Source organism: Mustela erminea, chromosome 12, assembly GCF_009829155.1.
Source record: "Mustela erminea isolate mMusErm1 chromosome 12, mMusErm1.Pri, whole genome shotgun sequence".
In the NCBI taxonomy this organism is placed as follows: Eukaryota; Metazoa; Chordata; class Mammalia; order Carnivora; family Mustelidae; genus Mustela; species Mustela erminea.
The window spans coordinates 79,657,888-79,671,886 of NC_045625.1; the positions used below are offsets into that span (position 1 = coordinate 79,657,888).

General features: G+C 42.7%; 1 long non-coding RNA gene across 3 annotated transcripts in view; it reads right to left on the bottom strand.

Moving 5' to 3' along the window:
* The window catches only part of LOC116570881, a 34,362-nt gene that overhangs the window by 6,383 nt on the left and 13,980 nt on the right, over nt 1–13,999 (bottom strand). For 2 of the 3 annotated variants that reach the window (XR_004277589.1, XR_004277591.1), the window contains 4 exons: nt 7,351–7,491; nt 6,328–6,514; nt 4,704–4,767; nt 3,267–3,492 (listed from right to left, as the gene is read on the bottom strand). This is a non-coding gene — a long non-coding RNA (uncharacterized LOC116570881). Of the gene's footprint in view, nt 1–3,266; nt 3,493–4,703; nt 4,768–6,327; nt 6,515–7,350; nt 7,492–13,999 lie in introns of those variants that run through there. The other variant, XR_004277590.1, reaches the window with a different exon arrangement.

A 13,999-nucleotide genomic window follows, 5' to 3' on the forward strand; every position in this document is an offset into this window, starting at 1 on the left:
CTCCTGACTTCTTCATATCACCCACGCCAACCCTTTCGATAACAGAGATTTCCATCATGGTACCATTGGGTTTGGGTTAGCTCTTTCAGATCCCCCTATGGCTTAGTACCTCCTTCGCAACACAATAGGTAGTGGTTTCGCTGAAACTTTTGCTCTGCTGGTTATAAAATTACATCCTCCATGACGAGAGCCCAGTAATGAAGTCAACTCACAAAGAAAAGTAAAACCGGCGGATGGAAAAGGAAAGTCTGGATAGTATCATTCGTGAATTCAGTGGTACCTGAGCAGGGTCTAGCTTGGGATACTTCGGTTAAGCGAGCTGACCTCAGAGCCAGCATTCTTACCCTCTGCTGCCTCATTTTCAAAGCTTCCATTGAAATAAAACAAATCCCATTGATGATGTGATTATTTTCAAGGGCTTTATTATTATTATTATTATTATTTTTAAAGATTTTATTTATTTATTTGACAGAGAGAAATCACAAGTAGATGGAGAGGCAGGCAGAGAGACAGAGAGAGAGAGAGAGAGGGAAGCAGGCTCCCTGCCGAGCAGAGAGCCCGATGCGGGACTCGATCTCAGGACCCTGAGATCATGACCTGAGCCGAAGGCAGCGGCTTAACCCACAAGGGCTTTATTATTGGTTGGCTCAGTTCCCAACCTGTTACGAAACTGGCCATAGTGGTCACCGCAGCTGGGGCCTGGGGGCCGTGACATGAGCCCAGAGTCTGCACTGCTCAGTGGGCTGAGCAGAAATATCCCTTGGAGCACAGGAGCCCCTCTAAGGTGGGAGGAGACACGCGCAGTCTCAAGTAACGCAGATGATCAGAGCCAAAAGTCTTTGAGCTTGGGCCATTGCAGATTCCCAGATTAATTTTTCTGAATCCTTGAACTTCCCAATAATCCAATGAGTCTTTGTGCCTTATCTATACTTTCACTGCAGTATCTTTTATGTCCAAACTCGATTTTCCATTCCTATGATCTGCTCTCAAAACTCCCACTTAGGATTCACTCTATTTTGACAAGTGCACGTTTATTTATGCAATTTTGTGTATAATTTTATGGGGTTTACTCACCCTCTAAAATCCATCTGTAGATCTTAAGAACCTCTCCTTTATACTTGGGCCTGATCTGGCTTTCACAATATTGACAGATATCCTGAACAAAGCAGGATGAGTTTTTGTATTTTTTTTTTTTAAGTTTGTGCTATCAGGCATTTTATTAAGGGCTTATTATGTGCCAGGAACTATGCAAAACCTGGTGATTTTGCATGAATTGCCTCATTTATTCCTACCACAACCTTCTCTCTAAAAAATATTTTATTTATTTATTTATTTATTTATTTGAGAAAGAGAACGAGGAGGACAGAGGCAGAGGGAGAAAGAATCACAAGCAGACTCTGTGCTGAGCATGGAGCCTGACACAGGGCTCGACCTCATAGCCCTGAGATCATGACCTGAGCTGAAATCGAGAGTCGGACGGCCAAGCGACTGAGCCACCCAGGCGCCGTATCACAGCCTTCTGAAGCACATCCTATTTTTATTCCCACTTTACAGAAAACAGGTTTAGTGGTATTATGTAAAGTCACAGGCTACGGCTGACCCTGAACTCAAACTCAGTTCAGTTTCTGAAGGATGACCTTATACGGCCTTTCTTTTTGTACTGTTTTCTTCTCCTGTGGCTTTGTCCCATGGGTAGTTTCTTAATTCTCCCATTTAGTGAGGTCTGGTATATAATGCTGCCGTAACAGAAAACCCTCAAGATCTCAGTGTCTGCACGGTGAGGGCTGATTACTCATACACAGTCTTTGGTGGGCATGGCAGCCCCTGTGCCTCCAGTAGCTCTGCCCTCAGAACATGGAACCGTCAAGGTCACCACTTTAAGGGAAGAGGTAGGTGAACAAGGCACACTTGCATTTAACAGCCTCAGCCCAGAAGAGATATGTTGCATATGTAATCTGGTCTACGGGACCTTATGAAACGTTATTAGCTTTGTAACCTTTGCCACCAATGCAGAAGTGCATTATACTTCAAAGCCAGCTCAAAGAAATACATTTACCTAAATATTAAATAAGCTCAGCCATTTTTTCTGTATATTTCCTGATTCTCGCATCACATAAGGCACACCCACAACATTCAGATATAATTATGATCAAGAGAACTAGCAGATGAAAGCTGTCGTGATTCTAACGTGGAATTTGTCAGTGTTTATCTCCTCTTCTTGTGGGGACCTGGTTTCTTGTGCTGTATGGCATCTACAATCAACCCCAGGGACATCCGTGTGCTTTTGTCAACTCACTGCAAGCATAACACCTCAATCTGTGACAAGCCACTCCAACGTCCAGCATCTCACAGCAAAATAACAAGATTCTATAAATCCTCCAAAGCAATTTCGAAAAAAGTGAAGAACCCGTAACTGTCTGACAGGACACGAATCCAACCGAGACACTGTCCAAGCCTAAGAGTCAAATAAATACAGAAGCTCTCGAACAGCCCTGCCCTTCAGCAGAAACACAGGATGTTAGCAAACTGTTTTCCTTGAACATAGGTGGGAAGAGAAAGGTGAGCTGCAGCTCTGAACATTGTTTGCCCATATTAATCCTGTTCAAAATCATGGGGTGCCCAGGGGGTGCAGTCGGTGAAGCGCTTGACTTTTGGCTTCAGCTCAGGTCATGATCTCAGGGTCCTGAGATCCAGCCCTGCCTCGGGCTCTGTGCTCAGCGGGGAATTTGCTTGAGATTCTCTCTCTCCCTCTGCCCCTCCCCCCATGCAAAAAAATAAGTAGATAATATTTATAAATATACAAATATTTATGAATAATAAATCCTTTTTATAAATAAATCTTTTTAAAAACACTCTGTTAACCAAGACAATCCCGTTGGGACATCTATCCCCCACCAACCATATTTTGTTTCAGCTTTATTTCTGCCTTCTCATATGAATGACAGCTGTATTTACTGAGCCATAGGCATGGCACTAGGTGGGGGGCGTGTGTGTGTATTTTATACAATTTTTCATCATTCTGGTAACATCACGAGGGGATGAAGAATATTAATCCCCTGGGCACCTGGGAGGTTCAGTCATTAAGCGTCTGCCTTTGGCTCAGGTCATGATTCCAGGGTCCTGGGATCAAGGTCCGCATCAGGCTCCCTGCTCGACAGGAAACCTGCTTCTCTCTCTCCCTCTACCCCTGCTTGTGTTCCCTCTCTTGCTGTGTCTCTATCAAATAAATAAATGAAATCTTTAAAAAAAAAAAAGGGTAAGTCATGTGCTGAGTAAGTTATGAAGCTGGCTTTCCAACCCTGGAGTGGCTTCGGAGAGTCCCACTTACCAGGTTAAAAAAGGGGTACGCAAGACATCCTCCAAAACCTCTGAGCGTGTTCCACAGAGACATGCCTGATTCTGCTCCATTGAAACCAGTCAAAATGTGGCAGGAAGGAGTAAAGAGACTGGAAGAAGTCACAGAACCCGACGGGGAACGGTAGCTTCTGGGACCTGGAGGGTAGGAGAAATGAGGAGGTACTAGTCAAAGGCGACACACTTCCGGTTACAAGATGAAGAAATTCTGGAGATCGAATGTCGAGCGTGGCGACTATTGCTAATATTGCACTGGAGACGTGAAATAAGCCGAGAGGAGATTTGCACTTTCCTCAGGACCCCAAAAAGGGGGGCGGTGGGGAGCTAACTGCGGGAGATGATGGATATGTTAACTGACTTGTGGTGACCATTTCACAATACTTACACACACCAAACCATCACATTATACCCCTTAAAGGTATATAAGTTCTATTTTTCAGTGATATCTTAATGAAGCTGAAAAAAAATAAAATAATAATGAGGAGACAGGAACCTCAAGGCTTTCCCTATTCTCATCAGAGTCCTGAATAAGAGGGTGGCCAGGTTACTGAGGGTAGCACGGGGTACGCCCTCTGCCCTTACCTGATTTTACTCCACCAACAAATAACTATTCCTTTCTTCATTGCTGGGTTTGTTTGTTCATTTGTTAACTCAACTTCTTTTCTCTTACTGTTTGCCCTCCTTTCTCAAACCTCCACACCCAGACAGACTCAAGCTCTGCAGAACCTCCCTGCCCAAGCCCTCTGAACACTGAGGACCGCGGACTTGTGGCACCGCACCCAGCTCCCCCGTCACCGGGACCACCGTTCGTTTTATGCAGCAACAGAGGCACAAAACCAACCGCCCATAAAACACTTGCAAATAATTTCTTCATCAAGAGAGTGGTTTTAATTCAACAGAAACTTGGCAGATGAGGAAAGGGGATTGAAAGTCTGGAGGCTTGGGAGCAGGAAGCCCAGAGTTCAAATCCTGATTTCATCAGTTGTCACTGTGGGATGTTGACCAAGTTAAGGGCAAAGTTGTTTCCTATAACACGGGGATAAGGATGGTGCCCAATCCGTAGGCTGAGTAGTGAAATGAGGAAGGGAAACACTGAGAACACATGGCAAGGCGCCCGTCAGTCACTGTTCTAGCTGGGGACATGGCGAGGAATCCTGAGAAAGTCCGTGCTCTCCCTCAGCACGTGTTCTAGGGAGGGAGGCAGAGATAACACAGAAGCAGACAAATAAATACACACTATTTTGTCTGGTTGTAAGCACTGAGGAGAACACAAAGCTGGATCAATGTCTGAGAGTGGCTTTGGGGTTGCAGAGCCACTTCTGAGGAATATGGGGAGATCGCAGACACACCTGCTCCCAGGGAGAGCCACCCCAGACAGGCCTCACCAGCTCGACCCCAAAACTGACCATTCCCCTAGAGAAAAGAGGAGAGAAATCCATAATTTCTATCCCAAAATAAAGTCAAGGTTTGTATCAAGCCTTCTTTGCTCTCCTTTTCCCTGTGAGAAGACTCAGCGAAGTCCCCAGATATGTCTGATGGGGCAAACCTGGTTAGCAGATTTGCTGAGCGAACTCACACTTCCATCCAAACGTGTCAGCCTGCAGAACCCAGAACACTTTCCGGGAGGGAAGGGGCTGGAGGCCTGGCAGGCTTCATAGTCTCCCAGCTGACTTCCATTCTTTCCAGTCAGAGACTCCATGTGGAAACAAACCTGAGCTACCATGTTGGTAAGATCATCCTTTTAGGTCAATGGAGAAGGTCAAGGTTGCTTGACCTTCTCAAGCAGCTTCTAACATGCCCAGGTCTTCCAGCTGGGGTCAGGAAAACCAACCTTGGCTGCTGCCCTCAGGTGACCTGCTCCTCAAAACATCAGTATCCAGGGTAAAGGGGTATCTGACAGTTGTTCCCATGGGTGTCTCCTGCCTCCCCCCGCCCCCCCCCACGCCCGACTGCTGGCTCCTCACGAGGCTTCCTCACATCAAGACAATGCTTCTTAATCTTCTCCCTCACTTCCTTCTTCTATCTGGGGCATCCCGTCAGGGGTGTTTATCCTTAAATATCCCTTTAGGGAGTCCACGAACACCTCCCCACACTGCCTGGGGCTCTTTGCACTCCATTGCCACTAAGAGACAATGCTGGACCCATACGGTAGCTTCCTGCACGGGCCCAGCTCTCACCCCCTTTGGGGTGGCCCCACATCAATCTCCTGCTGAATTTGCATCCCACTAAAGGTGACCACTCACCCCGTGAGGCTTGCTCTCTTAGTGTAATACTCTTGCAGTTCTATTTTGATGTGCTGGTTTCTAAGAGACGATCCATCGTAGGCTCAACAGGATAGAGGCTAGTTTTCAAGGGACAGCCCTCTTTCTAGTGTCTTGGTCCTGGTTTTTGTCAACTGTCCCATGTGCCTCTTGATGGAACAGGACGGGGTGTCCATGTGGCAAGGCAAAGGGTGAATGGCCAGCTTTGGGGAGCCCTGCCTGCCCCCTCCAGCTCCAACCAGACGTCTCTTACACTGTCTACATACTGAGCTTCAGCAACAGGTTTTTAGTTGAGAATGGGTTATAGAAAAGGGTGAATACTTCTGGCCTGTACTGATTCCCCCTCTCCCATCCAGCAGGCCTGGAGGTTCCAGAAGGGTGTGACTCTGAGCTCTACAGGATCCCTTGCATACCAACCCTGAATCTCAAAATCGAGCCCGAGAGTTTGGCGTGACCCCAGTTCCCTTCATTCAACAGATGGTTATTAAGAACACATTCTGTGCACAGGGAATGAAGCACGACAGGACACTTTCTGCCAACAAGACAGACTCCCAGATCTGCCCTCTCTTCTGTGGACATCTCAATGCTGAGTTCTTATTTAAAAAAAAAAAAAAATTTTTTTAATGCTGATTTCTAAGGACTGAATTCTAGCCCACCCCCCTGCCAAGAGCCCTTCACAGGTATCTCTCAGGGGGCTTTATGGCTGTCATACCTACTTGGGCATCGCAGGGTCCCCGAGGAACATTCTGCAAGTTGGAATCCGAAGAACTCTCACGGTCACTGAAAGCAACCCGTGGTGTTATTTACCAAGTGTAACACAGAGCAAGGGGTTCTCGCATCCACTGGTAGAATAGGATGTTTTAAAACTTCCCATTTCTTCAATTCACAGACCTGTACCTCTGGGGCAAATAATGCATTATATGTTAATAAAAATAATTAATTAAAAAAAACCGTCCCATTTCTTGCACAGAAGGATAGATCCTATAGGAGGAGGTATAAGACAAGTGGTCTCATACCACACTAAAATTAGAAGGAAAAAAAAAGAAATAAAAGAAGAAAGGGAAAGAAGGAAAGATTAAGAAAGAAATGATTTAGGGGAATTCTTTCAGGGGCACCTGTAAACCTAGTGCCTGACCCTCTGGGCACAGCGGCGAACTTCCGTCTCTTACTGGCGGGAAAACGATATTCCATCCCTCTTCCTCAAGATGTCCCCAGGTCCGAACATAAAACCCAATCCAGCCCAAATGAGTCCATCCTAAGGCATGGGCCAGTGAGCCAATAAAGTTTCCTTGTAAGTTGTGTCTGTGCCCCTGAAACAAAACCAAACCTGACTAATTCTCATACCATCTCTTTTTGTCTCCTGGTCTCTTACCCCGCTCCCCATATCCATCATCAAATAAGAGACATTCCCATATTACATACATACTATTTCCTCTCTCCTGCACTGCCACCCAACGTTTGACCTAAACAACTTTTCAATGTTTTGGTAGCTTCATCTCTGTATTAAAAAAAAAAAAAAAAAGATAGGCAGAAGGTGACCGTAATCATCACAATTTACTTTTGGTTGTCACAAAGCCTAGAAAATACTTCAGTACTTTGAAGAATGGCCCAGAAACACAAGTAAAAGGCCTATGTGCCTTTCTAGTCAATGTAACTATGAGAACTAGGGTGTCCAAGTCCTCTTGGGAAGAGAGCTCTAAATGCATCTCGTTATTTTAGAGAATGTGCAAAATACCTTCTAATGTCTCTCTTTGGATTCCTTCTTCTGTTCCATTTTGTTTCCTTCCTGTTGTTCTCAGGGAGTATGAGTAAAGGAGATGACACAGGTGAAAAGGACAAGGCAGAGAATTATTTCTTTTCTTGAGTTTTTCTGCCACTGAAATAAAAATATAACAACGATAATAGTTATTGTTCATTACATTTTGCTAAGCACATCATTGTTTCCTTTAAAGCCTGGAAGCTCATGCCAAGAAGTTATTGTCTCTATTTTACTGACGCAGGCGGTTAGGGAGCTGGGGGTGGGAATTTGCCCAAAGTCATAGAATGTCCTAGCTGTAAGGAATAAGGGTCTTGAACTAAGCACCTGACACGGGTAATCTCATGAAATCTTCACAACACCCCTAGAATAAATGCAGGACTAGCAACAGTTTTGTAACTTGTCAAAGTAATGGGCTAAGTGGTAAACTCAGAGCAAAATTAAAACCTCGGTTTTTCTACTTCCAAAACAAATGTGCTCTGACTTCACCATGAAAATTCTCCTATCTTGTTCAGAACACATGTCCTGAGTTTTAGCTCAAAATACATGGTTGCTATGCATAGCCCACAATAATAGATTTAGTGTTTTATGGACTTTTAGAAAAGCATTTTTTGAAAACATCCTTCAGCATTTGCTGAGGTGCTTGGGCCAGGCCTTGGGCTAGATAATGCAAGCGTGACCGTGATAGGGATGCCCCGAAACTTGCCCAAGGAGTTCACAGCCTATCAGGGGAGGGGAGTGTTGGGGGGAGTCGGCTGGGGCGGTGGGGGAGTGTGTGGGGACAGGAAAAGGAAGCAGAGAGTAAATCAGAGAACAAAACACAAAGTCACACCCTTATACAACATACACTCAGTAAAACAGAGGCACGCTACACCCTAATGCAGAACCCCCACATTTGGGGCTGGAAAAGTCTTTGTGGTTGGGATTGCACGGGGCATTATGGAATGTTTAGCAGTATCTCTGAATTCTACCCACTAAACACCAGTATAATGTTCTCCTTCCCCAGATGTGACAACCAAACATGTCTCCAGACATTTCTCAATGCTTCCTGGTGATGGGAGGTGTCAAGGTCCAGTTCCAAATTATGGCCCTGGGGATGCACCATGGCAGAGATAAGCAATGAAATCAAATTGCAGGTTGTTCATGATCCTGTCTGATTTTTAAACAGGGGCTTATTTTTTGCCAAGTACTTTAGAAACCTGATATCAGTGCACCCTCATAAAAACATTTCGATGTGTATACAGTGTACTGATGGTCATTTTACAGACTAGGACTAAGGCACAAAGACCATAAGTAACTGACCCTACCAGCTGCACAATAGTGACTGGTAGAGCTAGGATAAAACTACTGACATAGGAGAATGAAGATTTCTTTGTTGACATGTGGTGTGATTCTTTTGTGGGTATACCGTCCTATCCATCCTGGACCTAATTAATCTAGTTTATTTTGGATGATTCAGTTATGGGAGTCATGCCCATATAACTAGGAAAAATACTTTTTAATTCTGAAGAATAGAATCCGTTTAAGAGCTTGGTTTATCTTTTGGCCATCCAACCACTAACTATGTGGAGGCCAAAAATCCCTAAAGATAACAAAATGTGATATCTGAGTCTACATATTTCCAGTTATTTTTATTGAAATGAGTTAACAACAGGCAAAACAAACAAAAACAAACAAAACAAACAAACAGACCTGGACACCACCTCTCCCTTAAATAAATACCTGCAAAGGATTTCCGAGATTCCTAGAAAGTTTTCATTTAAACTGCTAACTCTATCAACCAAAGAGTACAAGTAAATTTGCATTAGTTGTATTTTCTAGGTATTTCTCAGAAAATTTTAAGGGCAAAATTTCCTTTCTGGACAAGGTTTTTATTTTTTTTAAATATTTTATTTATTTGACAGAGATCACAAGTAGGCAGAGAGGCAGGCAGAGAGAGAGGAGGAAACAGACTCCCCGCAGAGCAGCAAGCCCGATGCGGGGCTCTATCCCAGGACCCTGGAATCATGACCTGAGCCAAAGGCAGAGGCTTTAACCCACTGAGCCACCCAGGCACCCCTGGACAAGGTTTTTAAATAGTCCATTTGCTAGGCTTAGATAGCTAGCAGCCAATAGTGATCATTTTATGTTCAGTCCTTTACCCCAGTAGACTGTTAGGATTTATTTCTTTTGTTTGTTTTTTTGTTTGTTTGTTTTGTATATCTGTGGTCTATTAGTAATGATCCCAAATCCAGTAGAAGAACATCAACATAGGAATCAGAATTGTCAGTGGAGCTTTATTAAATCAATGCACTCAATTGTGGATTGTGGTCTGTGAAATCAGGACCTGAGGGAAATAAAGCCACAGGAGTGACATTCTGACTCAGGGTGGCTAACTCACTAATTCACAATTAGCCTGCTGCGAACGAGAGGCCAGGGAGAAGGACTGTATGTCAGACCTCTGAAATTCAAGTTTACACCCTGGACACAGTGAGACCAGATGCATGCCAAGTGGTGTTTAAGGACCTGATCTAAAAGAGAAATCATCTGCAGATAGGACACTATTTATATGACGAGCTCAAAGCCGCCTTTGTGCCATTTGGGTGGAGATAAAGAGAACCGGATCTGCGTCGTCATGTAATAAATCTCCCCCAAGAGAAAGGGAGTTTGGCCGACTTAAAATGCAAGGCAAGTTATTTTCATGCACTTTAAAATTACATTAGGAACAAGTGTTGGAAGACATTGTGCTAATCACAAATGTATGGTTTTTACCTTCCGTTACTACATAAAGCAAATATAAAATAAAGAACCAATTCAAATGAAATAGCACTATGTATATCACGGGTTTTTCACTAATTCTGATAAGGGTTTTCTCCACTCCCCACGAATATATATACCCCATATTAAAATAATAAGCTATTTAAATAATAAGCTATTTAAATAATAAGCCTAGTACTTATGTAATGCATAACAAATAATAGATTCTTTCTCAAACACTCTGTACCTGAGCAAACTTGCTTCGTCACTCTAATTGGGCTGATTTGTAGTCTTCTTTTTAGATCTATACTTAAATGCTTTTTAGCATTTAATCTAGATCTAGATCTAGATCTATACAATTTAGATCTACACTTAAATGCTTTTTAGATCTATACTTAAATGCTAAGTATTTTTTTTTGCCTTAACCCCATAACTACAATTGAGGTCCCAGGTTATATTCCCTTAAAAGCCACACACTGGCCGATAGTCCAAGATGGCGGAGGAGAAGGAGACCTTAGTTTCGTCTGGTCCCAGGAATTCACTAGATAGCGATCAAATCATTCTGAGCACCTGTGGACTCAACCAGAAATCTAAGAAAAGAACAGCTGCAACCCTACAAATAGAAAAGCGATCACTTTCTGCAAGTTAGGAAGCGTGGAGAAGTGAATCCCAGGCGACCTAAGGGATGATGGACCCTGGAAGAATGGAGCCTCCAAGAGCCAGCTACCAGAAAGTGATAGAACAGCAGAGTGCAACATCAGAATGTTCAGAAGTCTGCACAGGGAGTGACATCCCTGCTTGAAGGGTGCTCAGGTGTTGAAATGGAGTGGAATCCTAGGTGGGACAGTGTGGCTTCAGGATTGCTGGGGTCACAGAACAGGGGTGCCTGAGGGCAGCAGAGTTCCCAGGGATCTGATAGGGGAAGCCAGCTGCAATCAGGGAGCCCAGGAGAGGCCTCTCAGCCTGGGGTTGCCATAAACCTCAAACCACAGCACAGTCAAGCAGCTGCTCTCTGAGCCAGAACCCAACAAACAGCAGAACCAGGGAGAAACCCCTTCCTCCCCCAGGAGGAGCAGCACAGGTGCACACCCCAGGAGTCTGCAGGTTTGGAGACTCCCAATGGGGTTCTGTGCCTGAGATGCAAATGCTGGGTCACAGGCCAGGTGAACACAGAGTGTAGACAGAGACCGGGGAGACAGGACTGACTGACTGTCTTTCCCTGAGGGCGCACTGAGGAGTGGGGCCCCAAGCTTTCAGCTTTCACCTCTGGCCCAGAGACCGGGAGGCCACCATTTTCATTCTCATCCTCTAACGCTGTGCAGAAAGCCTACAAACAAAAGCCACAAAGAGCAAAGGGGAGCAGATTACTCAGCCTGGCTTCTGGCAAGGGCAGTTCAATTCCACCCTGGGCGAAGACACGGAGCATCCGAACAATAGGCCCCTCCCCCAGGAGATCAGTGAGCATCTCCAGCCCAGATCAAGTTTTCCAGTCCCAGAGAACTGCAAAACCCCAGTGCTCGGGGAATACAGCATACAGAATTCATGGTTTGTTTGTTTTTATTCCCCCATGATTCTTTAGTGTTTCCATTTTAATTTTTTTTTCTCTTTCCTTTTTCAACCGATTTCTTATTTTATCAACTCTTTTTTTAAAATCTTTTTTAAATTTTCATTTTTATAGTAACATTCTATCCTTCCATTAAATTTAATTGTATTTTTTGGTATATATAAATTTTTCCTTCTTTACAATTTTGGGACAATTACAGTTTCTTCTCACAAACAGACCAAAATATACCCAGAATCTAGTGTATGGCTCTGTTCTCCTCACCTGTCTGATAATATTCTATTTTTCTTTTTCTTTTTTTTTTTTGTTAAAGCCTTTTTAAATTTTCATCTTTCCAGTTACATTCTACCCTTTCAATGTATGTAATTTTATTTTTGTGTATATATATATATATATAATTTTTTTTTTTCTTTACAATTTTGAGATGGAGTTTCTTCTAAAAAACTGACCAAAATACTCTCAGGATATAGTGTATTGCTCTATTCCATTGAACTGTTTATATTCCTTCATTTTTTTTTGTCTTTTAATTTTCATTTTTACAGTTATATTCTATCCTTTCAGTATATTTAATTTTATTTTTATACAAATATGAGTTTTTCTTTTTTTATAATTTTGGGTTGTAGTTTTCTAACAAACCAAAATATACACAGGATCCAGTGCATTGCTCTGCTCTGTTCACCTATCTGATTTTATATACGTGTGTGTGTGTGTGTGTGTGTGTGTGTGTGTGTGTGTTTTGGTTTCAGGTCTCTTCTGATTTTTAGTGTATACTTCTCTGGGGTCATTGTTGCTGTTTTCGTATTCTGTTCTCTCATTTATACATTCTTCTCTGGACAAAATGACAAGATGGAAAAACTCACCCAAAAAAGAGAACAAGAGGCAGTACTGACTGCCCGGGACCTTATCAATATAATATATGTAAGATGTTGGAAACAAATGAAAATGAAAACAGAACTGTTCTAAACCTTTTGGATGCAACAAAGGTGGTACTAAGGGGGAAGTATATAGCAATAAGAGCCTGTCTCAAGAAACAAGAAAGGTCTCAATATACAACCTAATCTTACACCTAAAGGAGTTGGGAAAGAACAGCAAATAAAGCCTAAACCCAGCAGGTGAAGAGAATTAATAAAGATTACAGCAGAAATCAATGAAATAGAAACCAAAAGAACAATAGAACAGATCAACAAAACTAGGAGCTGGTTCTTTGAAAGAATTAATAAGATTGATAAGCCCCTGGCCAAACTCATTGAAAGAAAAGAGAAAGGACCCAAATAAGTAAAATCATGAATGAAAGAGGAGAGATCACAACCAATACTGAAGAAAAACAATTATAACATATTATGAGCAACTATATGCCAGCAAATTAGGCAATCTGGAAGAAATAGATGTACTCCTAGAAATTTATAAACTACCAAAACTGAAACAAGAAAAATAGAAAACCTGAACAGATCCATAACCAGCAAGAAAATTGAAACAGTAGTCAAAAATATCCCAACAAACAAGGGTCCAGGGCCAGATGGCTTCCTGGGGGGATTCTATTAAACATTAAAAGAAAAATTAATACCTATTCTTCTGAAGCTGTCTCAAAAAATAGAAATGGAAGGAAAACTTACAAACTCTTTCTATAAGGCCAGCATTACCTCGATCCCCAAAAAACAGAAAAAGACCTCATCAAAAAGGAAAATTATAGACCAATATCCCTGATGAACATGGATGGAAAAAAACCTCACCATACACTAGCCAATAAGGATCCAACTGTACATTAAAATGATTAATCACCATGACCAAGTGGGATTTATTCCTGGGCTGCAAGGGTCATTCAGCATCCACAAATCAACCAAAGAGTATTATACACTCTATTAATAAAATAAAGGCCAAGAACCATATGACCCTCTCAATAGATGCAAAACAAACAAAAAACAAAACAAAACAAAAAAAAAACACCTGACAAAGTATAGCATCCTTTCTTGATTAAAACTCTTCACAGTGCAGTGATAGAAGGAACGTAACTTGATATCATAAAAGCCATTTATGAAAAACCCACAGCAAATATTCTCCATGGGGAAAAACTGAGAGCCTTTCCCCTAAGGTCAGAAACATGGCAGAGCTGTCCACTATCACCACCACACAATACTAGTCCACTATCACTGCCACACAGTCCTGGAATGCCTAGCCTCAGCAATCAGACAACAAAAAGAAGTAAAAAGCATCCAAATTAGCAAAGAAGAAGTCAAATTCTCACCCTTTGTAGATGACATGATACTCTACGTGGAAAACCCAAAAGACCCTACCCCCAAATTTCTAGAACTCATGAAGGAATTCCACAGAGTG